Genomic DNA, 13,900 nt, shown 5'->3' with positions numbered 1-13,900 from the left:
ATGAGAAAGAAGAGTTGGAAGAACAGGAATTCTCAAAATCAGTGGATTGGATAAACATTATAGTGACTTGTACATATAGACTCTGAGTTGGGCAATGTTACGCAATAAAATTGCTCTTTTTGTGACACAAAAAGCACCTAAATGTAATGACATGGTGCCTGTAAAGGTTGTCTCATAGCAAACATTTTATGTTCTCTGCTTTCCTAGCTCCTTGCAAAGAGAATAGCAGCCAAACAATTCTTTCAAAGTAATTTTTACACATAATTAGAATTAATACTTTAGACTCCATTTTAAAATGTTGGCCTCATACAAGGACATCCAAAGATTATCTTTGACTATTTCAAATGCCAGTTTATCCAAACATACAGAATACCAGTTCCAGAATGCAGATGTGGGATATGGACATCTGGTTAAGGCATTCATGTTTGACCTCTAGACTCCTCAACTGTATGTATGATAATCAGTGTGTACTTAAAGTCACATACTTATGACATATGAATGAATTCCATGTACCAGGTAAGAACCATCAGTCACAAAAGAAAGTAAAATAAGCTTAAAGGCCTTAGGCTTCATATCGATCACTGTTGTAGGGCAACTGCCTCCTAAAGGCACCTTCATGGCCTCACGGTAGCCCTACAAAGAGGCACATGACATTTCTTTCCTTATTCTGGGCGCTTGTTCTCTTCTTCTCAGGGGCCAAATGCCTGCCTATATTCTCCACTGTTATGTCAGAGGGCATCCTCCTTTCTAATTTTTTCCTGTTTTTTAGATTCCTCAATAATCCACAAAAGCTTCCCGCAGCTCCCATTGGCTGGGAATGGTGAACCACAGCCAACAGGAGCTGCGAGCAGCCACACTCAGGTAAATAAAGTGACTATGAACTGTGTCCAGCCTGTGATCCACTCATTGCTGACTCCTGTTCTACACTAAAGAGATCCTGCCCTGGGTACAGGATTGGATTCCCTCGGTCCAAGTGTCTCACTGGGAACTGGTCAGCAACATCTATAACAATAGGAAGCTGTCTTTTCCATTTTCCATACAGCCCCAGTGGATGCTATGTGCCACATGAGAGGGCTTTTGCTTCATCCACCTTTCATATTAGCATAACAAGTGCAGCCAACTAGGCACAAAGAGATAAAAATACCTCACACTTCACAAGCATGATAGCCAAGGCGCCCTGAAGGAATTCTGGATGAGGTTATGAAAGATATTATAACCATCTCACTTTCATTGTAACTAAGAGGAATCTATCAATAATTCATGTATTAGATGTTTTTCCCTACATTTCTTACCTCCAGCAAATGTTTCTGCTCAGTTTTCCTATCCTCCAGGTATTGTTGCTAGAAATGGATAACAAAATACAGGGGCAGCTCTCCAGAGAAGCTAGAGGTCAGGCATCAGCTGCCAGAGGGCCACATATGCATTCTAGTGAGTTTCAGGTATTACAAGTATTAATATCTTGATTATCTAAGGCCTGAGGCACAGAAAAGCTTCCAAAGATTTGCAAGGAAGAACAGCATCCAGAAGTTTGATCTGTGTCCTTGCAGGCTGCCTGTGAGACTGAGAGTCACTGTTCCCACTCCACCCTTTCCCCTCAGATTCCTACCTTCACGTGCAGTTTTCGTGGAAGAAAAACCTATTTTCCCCTGGTAGAAATGTAGCCGTGTTAGTCTGGTGTAGCTGAAACAAAATACAGGACTATGTGGCACTTTAAAGACTAACAAGATGGTTTATTAGATGATGAGCTTTCGTGGGCCAGACCCACTTCCTCAGATCAAATAATGGAAGAAAATAGTCACAACCACCTCTAATATCATTAACTCACTTGCATTCACCTCCTTTCCCCCCACCCCTACATCCCCCTTCTGTTCTGTAATGTGATTTGTCCTTTTCATGTGTGTTCATTTTTTTTAAATTGTATCCTTTGGTATATATGGTTGTGACTATTTTCTTCCATTATTTGATCTGAGGAAGTGGGTCTGGCCCACGAAAGCTCATCATCTAATAAACCATCTTGTTAGTCTTTAAAGTGCTACATAGACCTGTATTTTGTTTCAGCTATTTTCCCCTGGTATTTTTTATTTACAATACTTTTTTAAGATAACAGCCATTAATGTTTAGCATCTTACTGTTAGTAACATAAAACAGCTAAAGTAATACAGAAAGGTTTAGGTTGCTGTTAAGTCTTCGGAGCATTTTTTGCAGTCAGACCATTAGAAGAAAAGGCACCAAAGATGCTGAGCCTTCATAAGCCTTTTTCATAATTCCAGGGCCATTGTGATAATCTACTCTGACCGCCTGCATAACACAGGACATAAAATTCCCCAAAATAAATCCTACAGGGTATCTTTTAGGAAAACATCCAGTCTTGCTTCTAAAATGGTCATTAATGAAAAATCCAACATGACCCTTGGTAAATTGTTCAGATGTAAATTACCCTCCCAGTCAACATATATTACTTGTTTCAAAGCTGTTTATTCTTTGGCTCACTTTTGTATAATGAGGAAAAGTAACTTTTGCTTATTAGAATTTGTAGGTGGGTGATGGCAGAATTTCTCTCAACAATGACTTAATCACTTGAAAAAATATTCCTGTCTAGCACTGGGGGAATTTCATACCAACTAACACCTTTGATGGCTCTCTAGAGGATAGTGTGTCTAATTTTTTTTTTTTAAAAAAAACCCTTCTAGATGTCATAATTATAACCCAGAAAAAATGTCATGAAACTCAAAACAGAGTCAAATTCTACTGTCAGTAACACATATGCAACCCAGTTGAAAGCAGCAATCATATGAGATACCAGGCGTGAAATGTGGTCTATAACTACCAATTCTAAATGGGCACAAAAAGCTGTGAACTCTCAAAATGTAGTTTTCACTTGTAATAACTAGTTTTCTCCTTTATGTGGTAAAGTGTAAGAATAATTTCTCTTTTAGAGAGACTTCCTTTGAGTCACACCACTGTGCAATTATTCCACAAATTTTAACACACTTTAACTCACGGTCTCATATATTGTGAAAATAAAAACTAGGCTTTCATTTGAGAATCCAGCCTAGTTCAATGGAGACCACAATTGAAAGTATCTCAGGATACATCTACACAGCAGCGTTATTTCAGAATAACTGGCATCATTTTGAAATAACAAAGCGAGAGTCCATACACCAAGTCATTATTTCAAAATAACGTTGAGCTGGAACCCTCATCTTCCTGGAACCCTCAATTCCTGTAACCCTCATCTCATAAGGAGTAAAGGAAGTTGAAGGAAGAATGTTCTTCCTTCAACTTTCTGTTGTATAGGCAGAGCCAAAAGCCAAATTAAGCTATTTCGACTTCAGCTATGCAATTGACATAGCTGAAGTTGCGTATTTTAATTCAACTTTTGCCTTGCTGTGTAGACGGGCCCTCAGAGAAATATATTTGCAGTTATATTATGTGTTAATTATTCCTGGACAAATATCTTGCCCCAGATTAAACATGCTGCAGTATGTGTAGCCAGAATGAAATCACACACAACTCTGATATTTACCTCAGCTCTATTAACTACTGTATTTTAGCACCCAAGAGGCAAAATTTCCTTTTAAATTTCCTCTTAGTGGGAGATATTTAAGATCAGGGATTGTTTAGATGGTCCTTGATCTTAAGATCGCTACCAGTTCAAGTATTCTATGATTTTATATTACAGTATTTGGATATAGAAGTATCAAAAAACTGAAAAGGTAGGTAATCGAGAAGCAGAGAAGATGATGACATTTGCAGTTGGAGGGTTGGGTCCAGTTATTGAAATGAAAAAGGAGCTGAAGACAGTCCATCACTGAAATCCCGGCCCCACTGACACTAATGGCAAAAACTCCATTTGACTTCTGTGGAGGGAGGATTTCACCCGGTGTACATTGATGATGTTTCTCTGTGCTCAGAGGTTCCATTTAAAAGCCCACACTGCATTCTTTGAATATTAATTGCTACCAAAGCATCAGTTAATATCATGTCTGGCTTTGGGTGTGTCTAGACAACACAGTTTTTTCTAAGGGTACGTCTAGACTACTGCCTCTGTCGCCAGAGGCATGTAGATTAGGCTACCAGACATAGGAAGATGAAGCGGCGATTTAAATAATCGCCGCTTCATTTAAATTTACATGGCTGCCGTGCTGAGCCGACAAACAGCTGATCAGCTGTTTGTCGGCTCAGCGCAATAGTCTGGACGCGCGGGTGGTGACATCAAAGGTATTTGTCGACCACCCAGGTACACCTCATCCCAGGACGCGACAGAGGCATGTAGTCTAGACGTACCCTAAAAAAGTTACCTTTTTTCAAAAAAAATCACCTGCATCTAGACTGCCGCCATGTTCTTTTGAAAGTAAATCGAAAGAATGCGGCGGCTTTGTCAACAGTGGTAAACTTAGTTTTATGAGGAAGAATGCTTTTTTCAACAGATCTGTCAAAAAAAAGGCGTGGGTGGATGTGGGTTTTTTCTTCTGAAAAAAACAGACCTCCAGGGCAAAGCCCTGGTGGACACTCCATCTGCAGGAAAAACCTCTGTCGGTCCTGTCTGTAGCCATGTCTTAAAGGCACAGGCACCCTGGGCAGCCATTGTGGCAGGAAGGCAGCCAGAGGAAGCCACTGACCACACAGCTCTCCCTGCCTCTCTGCCAAGGAAGCATGGCACAAGTGCAAGACCCTTCAGACCTCCAAGGACCTTCCAGCCATCCCACAACCCATCAAAGGGCACAAAGAAGCGAGCTTTCAGGCCTGAGGTCCTGACATTATTGGAATTTTGGGGAGATGCAGAATCCCTGAAGGCTTTGCATTCCCGATGCCAGAATGCAGACATTTATGGCCGCGTGGCCAAGGGGCTGGCAAAAAAAGGCCATCACCCCAGAATCTTGGACCAAATGCAGGCCAAGGTTAAAGAACTCAGGCAGGGCTATGCCAGGCCCTATGAGTGCAGCTACACCTCCGGAGGAGTGCCTTACCATTACACTTACTTTCAGGAGCTAGACAGAATTCTGGGGGGTTTGGAACCCCTCTCTGCACCAGTTCTTGTCCAGTTCGGGTTGCGGACACCCGTCCAGCACTGCTAGGAGGTGGCTGAGGACAACCCAGATCAGCAGCTACAGGATGAAGAGGAGGAGGAGGACCCCAACAGGAGTCTGTCACTCTGACCCTGGAACCGGTCCCCCAGACCCAGGAGGCCTCGCAGCCATCTTCTGATGCTGGTGAGGGTACATCAGGTGAGTGCGGTCAGGTTCACACAGACAGAACAGGGGAGGTGGGAGCACAGGGGATGCAGGCCAATCTTCACATGCCATGCTCTTCCTGGACAGCTTTCACCTTTCTGTGCATATGCAAGCATGTTCAGTCTCAGGGCACACATGGGTAGCTGCTCACAGCTCAGGGAGGGCCCCACACATGTCTGACCCTAGGGAGGGCTGTCCTCCCCCTGCCAGGAACTGCAGGAAGCAGGCTGGTCCCAAGGGCTCATGCACGGCACCTCACAGTCCACTGCAAGTGTCACACATAGAACCCGGCCATGTATGCACATGCCTCATCACCCACCCAGGCCCACAGAAGCCACAGGCACTAGAGCAGTGGTCCCCAACCTTTAGAGGCTCCTGGGAGGTGAGGCCACTCATGCACCGGGCACCTGGGAAGTGGGGGCCACTCACGCGCCAGGCACTCAGGGGCAGGGCCGCGCATCTGGGGGCACGCCAGGGGACTGGGATGCCCTTGCACCCGGCGCTGGCGTGTGCCCCAGGGCCGGGGCTGGGGCCGCCCGAACGCCTTGTGCCGTGGGCCTGGGGCCGGCGCTGCCGCCCGAGCCACGTGCCTGGGGCCGGCACCGGCGCCACTCGAGCACCGTGCGCCCGAGCGCCCGCATGTGCCCCGGGGCTGGGGCCACCCGAGCGCCACGCAACCAGCGCCGGTGCATGTCGCGCGCCTGGGGCCAGCGCCTCCCGTGCGCCGGGCCGGTCCAGGTTGTCGGCGGGCACACATGAATGCCCCGGCGGGCGCCATGGTGACCGCGGGCCCCACGTTGGAGACCACTGCACTGGTGGATCTACAACGACCTCATGTGCAGGCATGTTGAGGCCCTGGAAAGGATGGAGGAGACCATGGCAGAGAGGGCATGGGAAGAGGCTCGGTGGCACGACTGCTTGCTGGAGGAGCTCCTCCAAAAGCAGACAGCAATCTGTGGCACTATCCAGGATGCCATGAGTGTCCCAGGTCCTGTCCCTGTTGCCGGTCCTCATGCTCAACCTGCTCCAGCGTCCCCTGCACCCCTCTTCTTCCCCCTCACACCCTGCTCTCCCTCACCCACTGCCATCACAGACCCAGCTGCAGCCCCCCCTCTTCAGCAGCCCCCTTCTGTCCCAGGCCCCACTCGACCCCGAACACATCTAGACGGCATTTTTTCAGGCCAGGTGATACCCTCATCCCTAAACCTCTCCCCTGCCCCCAGTTAAAAAGACTTTGTTATATTTACAGGAAAGTTTATTTTTGATAACATTTTGAACACAGTTTTATTTTGTTAGGAAATGTTTTTTGCACACTGTTTGATGGTTTTTTAATACACTTAATGTTTTTGACAGAAAACCTGGTGTGTGTTAACTGTCTAGAGACTGACACTGGGATGGGTTGTGGGAGGAAAGGTCTTGCAGGGGGCCCAGGCCACAGGCCCCATTAGGGAGACCCTGGGGAAAGTCATTGGGCTCCTGTTGAGAATCTCTCATGCAGTGCCTTCGGGATGCAGACCCCCACCTGATGTGCTTGGCAGATGGCAGCTGTCTGGGGCTGCTTAAACTGCCTCCCCTCGACATCAGTCCGTGTCCCCCACCCTGGGAGGAAGGCCTCCCCTTTTCTCTCCACTAGCACGCAACACGCAGCTACCATCTCAGGGATATTGTGTTCCCCCATGTTGAGGCAAGTGAGCAGGCACCTAAACCTCCCCTTTAGCTGGCCAAAGGCGCATTCCACCTGCAAGCCTGTCCAGGTCAGGTGCACATTAAATTGTTCCCTGCTCACGTCCAGATGACCAGTGTAGGGCTTCATGAGCCAGGGTATAAGGGGATGTGCTGCATCGGCCATGATGCACATTGGCATCTCCACGTCCCCAACAGCAAAGTTTTGTTGCAGGAAGAATGTTCCAGACTGTGGTACAGGTAGGAATTTCTGAAGATTCAGGCATCATGTGCCCAGCCCGGCCACCCCACACAAATGAATTGTCCACAGTGGTCAACGAGGGCCTGTAGCACCATGGAGATATAGCCCTTTCTGTTGATGCGCTGGGCTGCTCAATGGGGTGGTGCGCAGATTGGGATGTGAGTTCCATCAAGCGCTCCTCCACAGCTCAGGAGTCCCAGCCCAACAAAGCCTGCCATGATGGTGTCCAGGTCTCCAAGCCAGACAATCCTGTTCAGCAGCTCCAACCTGATGGCTCTCACCACCTGCAGAAATGGACACACAAACACACAGCATAGGAAGTTAGAGGGGGTGCCCAAGTCCTTGAGAGGTGATCCCCACCCTCTTCCCCCCCTGAAAACTCCAGGAGCTCCCCCTAGGTGGCCCCTCCCAGCAGTAGGGCATGGAGGGTTCCTGGCCTCACCCCTACTGCCTCCCCCACTCTCTCTGCCCTTTTCTGTTACACTCCCCTACCCCGTATGGACTGTCCCCCAAGAGAGTCTTACCTCTATCAACATGGCGCCAACAGTAGATCTCCCCACGCCAAACTGGTGTCCCACCGAACAGTAGCTGTTGGGGGTGGCCAGTTTCCAGAGCCACCCTCTTCTCCAGCGGGATGGTGGGGTGCAGGTGGGTATCCTGTCATTGCTAGATGCTCTTTTTCAAAAGAGGCTTTTTCAAAAGTATTTTTCAAAAAAAACCTCTTTCAAAAAAGGCATGTAGTCTAGACGTAGCCTTTGATATTGTGGTTCAGACTGTTGCCTGGTTTGGACAATCATGCAAAGGTGTAATAAGACAAAAGGTGTCTCTCATGAACTTTCCCCGGATTCCTGTATCACCATCCAGAGCACAAATGGGGAAGAAGACTCTACAGAGCCACTGCAGTCCTCCCTGTGTGCAGGTAGCCGGTGAGGAGAGGAAGAAGTTCTATTACGAAGCATAGGTATAGCCCTGCGTGGATACAAAATTTGTATCTGAATTTGTATCTGCAAAAATGAGTCACAATATCCTCATTCCTATTTGTGGATGTGTATAACGGTGGCTATAAATCCGATATCCTTCAATTTTCAAGGCTCTACACACAGGAGACGTACACTGTACTGGTTCAACTTAACTAGACATGTTATGCAAGTGTAAAGACCGATTCTGCCTTTTACGGGGGGGGGGGGGGGGGGGGTGACTGAATATAGTTGTGTGTCCTAAGAGGATCCTAAGAGGATCCACTCTTACAGGTTTTTTTTGGTTGTTTTTTGTTGATGTGGGGTTTTTGGTTTGGTTGGTTGGATTTTTACATAGAGGCGATCTGTACTGCCCCAGGGGAAAATAATGTAGCAGTTTTTAAGTGGATGGTTTAGGGGAAATGAGCCAAGAGAGTTTAAATTTAAGGCATCCAGAGAATCCAAAATAAAACTGGATTTTACTGTTGCAAAAGAACATTCAAAAGAAGTTTTACTATAGTAAAATGATAGTTCCCTATCCTTAATATATTGTTGGAGGTAGAAAACAAATCTTGGTTTTTAGTTGTTTTTTGTTTTTGTTTTTGTTTTTGGTGGTGTACTAAGACAAAGTTTTTGGGAAGAATGATTTGTATTAATAGGAAATTAGGATTGGCACTACTGCAGCTATGGTGCATGAATGTGTGTCCTAGGATATAAAGATTAAAGGTTTAATACATTTAGGGTATGTCTACACTACAACATTAATTCGAACTAACTTAGTTCGAATTACTTAATTCGAACTAAGCTAATTCGAACTAACGCGTCTAGAACTAAAAACTAGTTCGAATTAGCGTTTTTCTAATTCAAACTAGCATGTCCACATTAAGTGGACCCTGAACCAGGCTTAAGGATGGCCGGAAGCAGTGCCGGCAGGGCATCAGAGGAGGACTTAGAGCGTGGAGATGCTGTCTCAGGCTAGCCAAGGGCTGCGCTTAAAGGGACCCGACCCCCACCCTGGACAGACAGTTCTCAGGGTGCCCCGCTTGCAAACCAGTCCTGGTTTGGAGTGCCCGGAGTGCTCACACTGGGCACATCACAGCACTCGGCCATCAGACCGGCTGCACTTGCCGCAGGCTGCCATCTGGGGAGAGGGAGCAATTGGGGGGCTGCAGGAGAGCTTCCACCCCCAGAAGCCCACAGAGCCAGCCCAGTCCTCCCCATCGGGGGCTTGTGCCCCATTCCTCCCTCACCTCCTTCCACTTATCCTTCCCTAGCCCCTCGTCTTGATGTACAAAATAAAGATAACTTGTCTTCCAAAATGGAATCTGTCTTTATTGAACAAAACTGGGGGAGACTGGGAAAAGGAGGTGGGAGAGGGGAAGAGAGAGGGTGGGAGAGGGGAGGGCAACTACAATGATCAGGGGTTGGGAACAGGTCCCATATGAAGAGAGGCTAAAGAGACTGGGACTTTTCAGCTTGGAAAAGAGGAGACGGAGGGGGGACAGGATAGAGGTCTCTAAAAGCAGGAGTTGGGTGGAGAGGGTGCATACAGAAAAGTTCTTTGTTAGTTCCCATAAAGAAGGACTAGAGGACACCAAAGGAAAGGAATGGGTAGCAGGCTTCAAACTAGTAAGAGAAAGTTCTTCTTGACAAAGCAAAGAGTCAACCTGTGGAACTCCTTGCTGCAGGAGGCTGTGAAGGCTAGAACTAGAACAGAGTTTAAAGGGACGTGAGATCAAGTGATGGCGGTTGGGTCCATGGAGTGCTATTAGCCAGGGGGTAGGAGTGGTGTCCCTGCCCAAGGTTTGTGGAAGGCTGGAGAGGGATGGCATGAGACAAATGGCTTGGTCACTGTCTTTGGTCCATCCCCTCCAAGGTCCCTAGGGTTGGCCGCTGTCAGCAGACAGGCTACTGGGCTAGATGGACCTTTGGTCTGACCCAGGACAGCCATTGTAAGCTCAGGGCTCAGGGTCGGGGGTCTCAGTGGACCCCCTTGATTTTCATGCACACCTGCTCCTGGGTGGCCAGGCTGGCAGCTCTCCTGCCCTAGCCGGCCACTTTCCTGTGCCTAGTGCGGAGATCGTGGACTAGGTCCACGATGTCCGCACTAGCCCAGGCGGGTGCCCGCCTCTTGCGGTCCCGGGCAAGCTCCCGGGAGCCACCAGCCTGGTCCCGGGAAGAGGGGGAGGGCTGGGGGGCATCGGGTGGCTGGCTCGATCCGTGCCAGGTGCAGGGTCTGCTGGCTGGGTGCTGGCAGGCTTGCACCTGGCACGGGCACCGTAGCCAGCCCGTGACCCTTTAAGGGGTCCGGGGCCGGGAGGGAGGCAGTAGAGTTTCCCTGGTGTTGGCCAGAGTGGCCACCAGGGAAAGCTGGGGAGGGCTAGCCTCCCACTAGTTCGAATTAAGGGGCTACACACCCCTTAATTCGAACTAGCTAGTTCGAACTAGGCTTAATCCTCGTAAAATGAGGTTTACCTATTTCGAACTAAGCGCTCCGTTAGTTCGAATTAAGTTCGAACTAGCGGAGCGCTAGTGTAGCACCTGTGAAAGTTAGTTCGAACTAACATCCGTTAGTTCGAACTAACTCTGTAGTGTAGACATACCCTTAGATCTGAATATAAGAAAACTGGATTGGATTTTTGAACTCTTTATTTTCTTTTTTGCGTGAAATTATTAGCATGCATACAGCATACTTTATCTTTACCTATTGGAAATATTTTGGATTTATTAGTGTCTGATGATGTCTCTGATGAGGTGTTTATTTCCAATAAAATTTTTTAATGAAAAACGTTGTAGGAAAATCAGTTTTAGTAAAAGAAATGCTTTTTGAAACTTGAAAATCTTCAATTAATCTTCTTTCTTATGTATATTATATACTGCTCTTGGCTTCACCTAGAACCAAAACTGTTTGTGTATCACCTGTCACAATGATAACCCAATCCTAACATGAGGCTTCTGTATAATAATAATAATACCACCACCAAAATACTGTGAGAGAACATATTTGTGAACCAATAAATCAGATTTATAGAGTAGAAGTTTTTCAGAGACTTAGGTAACTCTTGGCAAGCACGCAAACTTCTGAATGAGTTAAATGAGCATAATTGGTTAAAAAATAAATAATTTTAATAGGATATACTATGACGTTTTGACCTAAAATTTCATTAGAATCTTCCCTAATTGCTTATCTTGTTAAATTTTTACTTAGTCTGATGTGCCAGAACAATTTATTGAATTCATCGCATATACCAGGGGATCTTTGCATTATTTCATTGTCTCCTATAGGCTTCCTGTGTGAACCTTTCCAACCCCCCTCCCCAACATTATTATGTTGGAAGGCATTGGAGGGTGTCATCAACCAGTTGTTTGATCTATAGACAGTTGCAAAAGTGCTTGAAGATATGGCTCTTCTAAACAGATTCCAGAGGCTCCCCAATATCCTCACTTCTAATTCCCTCCACTCCCTACCCCCAACAGATCCATAGGGTTCTGCTCATTAATGCCTGGAACATTCTTGATATTTTTCAGTTGTGTTCCAACGTTGTTAAGTTACATTTAAACACAGAAATGCTATTATGCTGAGTTTGGGGTTCACAAGCATGGCCAATAATTGTGTGTGTTCACTGTTGCACATCAGGTCTGCCCACTAAATAATATTACTTTCTAAATATTGTTATGTAAACAGCTAATATGCCACAATGAAATATATTGTCAACAGTGTATATTGGTTAACAGCACATAAAGAATAAAAAATGGATTTCAAGCCAAAATTTTCAGAACTGGGTACCTAAAAGTAGGGATAAAATTTTAAAATCATATTCCTAAAGTCTTTAGTCTTTCAAAAATGATATGGACAAACTTTACTCATTCTACTCTTATTATATTAGCATATGCAAGATTCTAGATTTTAATTTTTAAAGGAGAGTGCTGACATTATTGTCCACTAACTGTTGAGACAAAAGCTATATAATTGTGACAATCACAATCTTTTCTATTGCTATCGACCAAAAAAAGCTATAGTTTTAAAGGATTAATTACATACAATTGTCATTTTTAAAAATGACTACTATAATGACAATCCTCCAGATAAACATATATATGTAATTAGAGTGATTACAATACAGCAATAACCCATCACCACTTATTATTATAAAACCATAAACTATTATTCATTATCCTATAAAATTCAAAATCTAATTGAAAGTGCTAGTTTAGCATAATTCCCACAAGTCATCATTCTTTAATATTGTGAAATGAATGAGGTTTTCGTGCAGCTATTAATTGATACTGACAAGCAATAACCACTGAAATGAAACTCCAATTATGAGAGGCAATTAATCACATATACTGTCATCTGTGGTGTCAAACAAAATTCAATAAAGTTCTAAACAGTAAAAATAAAAGGGGGAATTTATAACTCTTACATTTTAATTCATTTCACGGAAACAAGATTGTCCTTTGGTGGAGTAACCAAGCAATAACACCAGTGCTATTTCCACTATTTATGAAGTGTTTCATTTTGTTATAATCTCTGGTTTAAAAAATGTTTTTCCTTCTTTATGAAGACTTTTACCATATTGTAGGTATATTTCTAAAGTAGTCTGTCTAGTTTGTAGCATAACTGGTGGCTAGTCTGGTACTTATGGTAGGCAAATATCTTTCCTGTCTGTGAATTTCAGCCACAATCCAGGATAACACTTACACATGCACTCATCTTTTAGCATGTGAGGTATAAGCATGTGCTTATGTGCACTTCTGAAAAGGGATGCTTTCCTGAATTGTGGCCATATGGCACATTGTGGTATCTGCATACCAGCAAAATTATTTAAAGCAAAATTAAATCAGAATTCATTCCCCATCCAATTTGTATAATGTTTTCGTTTGCATGAACTTGTAATTTTTTTTTAATGTTTGTTCCTTTTTCACAGTTTCCAGTCAGTGAACCTTTCAAACACCACAATTTGGCATTCCAATGAATACAAAATTAATGTAAAACAGTTTAGTACCTTAGTAATTGATTGGACTGGTGCTATGTAAAATTCAGACACCACATTTAGATGCCATGTTTGCAAAGCAGGCTCATGGTGTAATTTGACATGACATTTGATTAATAGTGTTCTCTAGAAGTCCTTTATTTATGCTCCTCCAAAAAATGATACTTTTTCATGTCAAGAAAGCTAAATAGACCTCCATCAGATCCCATCAACATGGCAGCCAGAAAAACTCACTTGAGAGCAGTGATGTCAGCTATGTTCTGATCTGTATCAGTCTCCATCCCTATTGGGTGGGCAGCTCTGAGCACAAACTTAGTCAAACATTTTCTATGAGAACATGATCTATTATTCATTGCATAAATAGGTGACACTGACTAAAATTTAGCAACATAAAAAAAGCTGGATCAACTTCTGATGAGAATAGTCCCAGTTCAGTAAGTCAGAGAAATCCTAAATATTTTCTTCACTGTACTTTGCTGGTCATTGGTAACTTTATTTGCTCTTTAAGTTCCATCAGTGCTAGGAAGCTTTAGAATGAATCAGTGAAGCAGTAATAACATCTGATCAGTGCTCGTCCTACAGTGGAATATCCAACAGAAGCATCTTTCTATAAGAAGTACATGAGATCTGAAAGGTGAAGGAGAAATACGTGTCTGAGGAACCCCTAAAATAGACACAACTGTATTTAGTTAGGTCTAGGGCACTTCCAAAACATATTCTTCTCATTCAGTGAAGCTATATTTTTAAAAATTGCACTCTTGTAATGAAAGTTGAAACTAAAGAAGCGAATGT

The 13,900-nt window shown here is 44.6% G+C and overlaps 1 protein-coding gene across 16 annotated transcripts in view; it reads right to left on the bottom strand.

Annotated features, from left to right (window-relative positions):
* B3GALT1 (beta-1,3-galactosyltransferase 1) overlaps positions 1–13,900 on the bottom strand; it is a 377,442-nt gene that overhangs the window by 181,789 nt on the left and 181,753 nt on the right. The window contains exons 3-4 of one of the 16 annotated variants that reach the window (XR_003086697.3): positions 7,683–8,127; positions 6,340–7,442 (exon numbers count right to left, since the gene is read on the bottom strand). The exons of 14 other annotated variants lie outside the window; for them this stretch is intronic. The gene's annotated coding sequence lies outside the window, so the exon portion shown is untranslated. Of the gene's footprint in view, positions 1–6,339; positions 7,443–7,682; positions 8,128–10,660; positions 13,736–13,900 lie in introns of those variants that run through there. One more of the 16 variants, XR_003086698.3, reaches the window with a different exon arrangement.

Source organism: Pelodiscus sinensis, chromosome 7, assembly GCF_052426305.1.
Source record: "Pelodiscus sinensis isolate ZL-2025 chromosome 7, ASM5242630v1, whole genome shotgun sequence".
NCBI classification, from domain to species: Eukaryota; Metazoa; Chordata; order Testudines; family Trionychidae; genus Pelodiscus; species Pelodiscus sinensis.
Note: the sequence above shows the minus strand (reverse complement) of the source record. Positions and strands in the feature narration are given on the sequence as shown.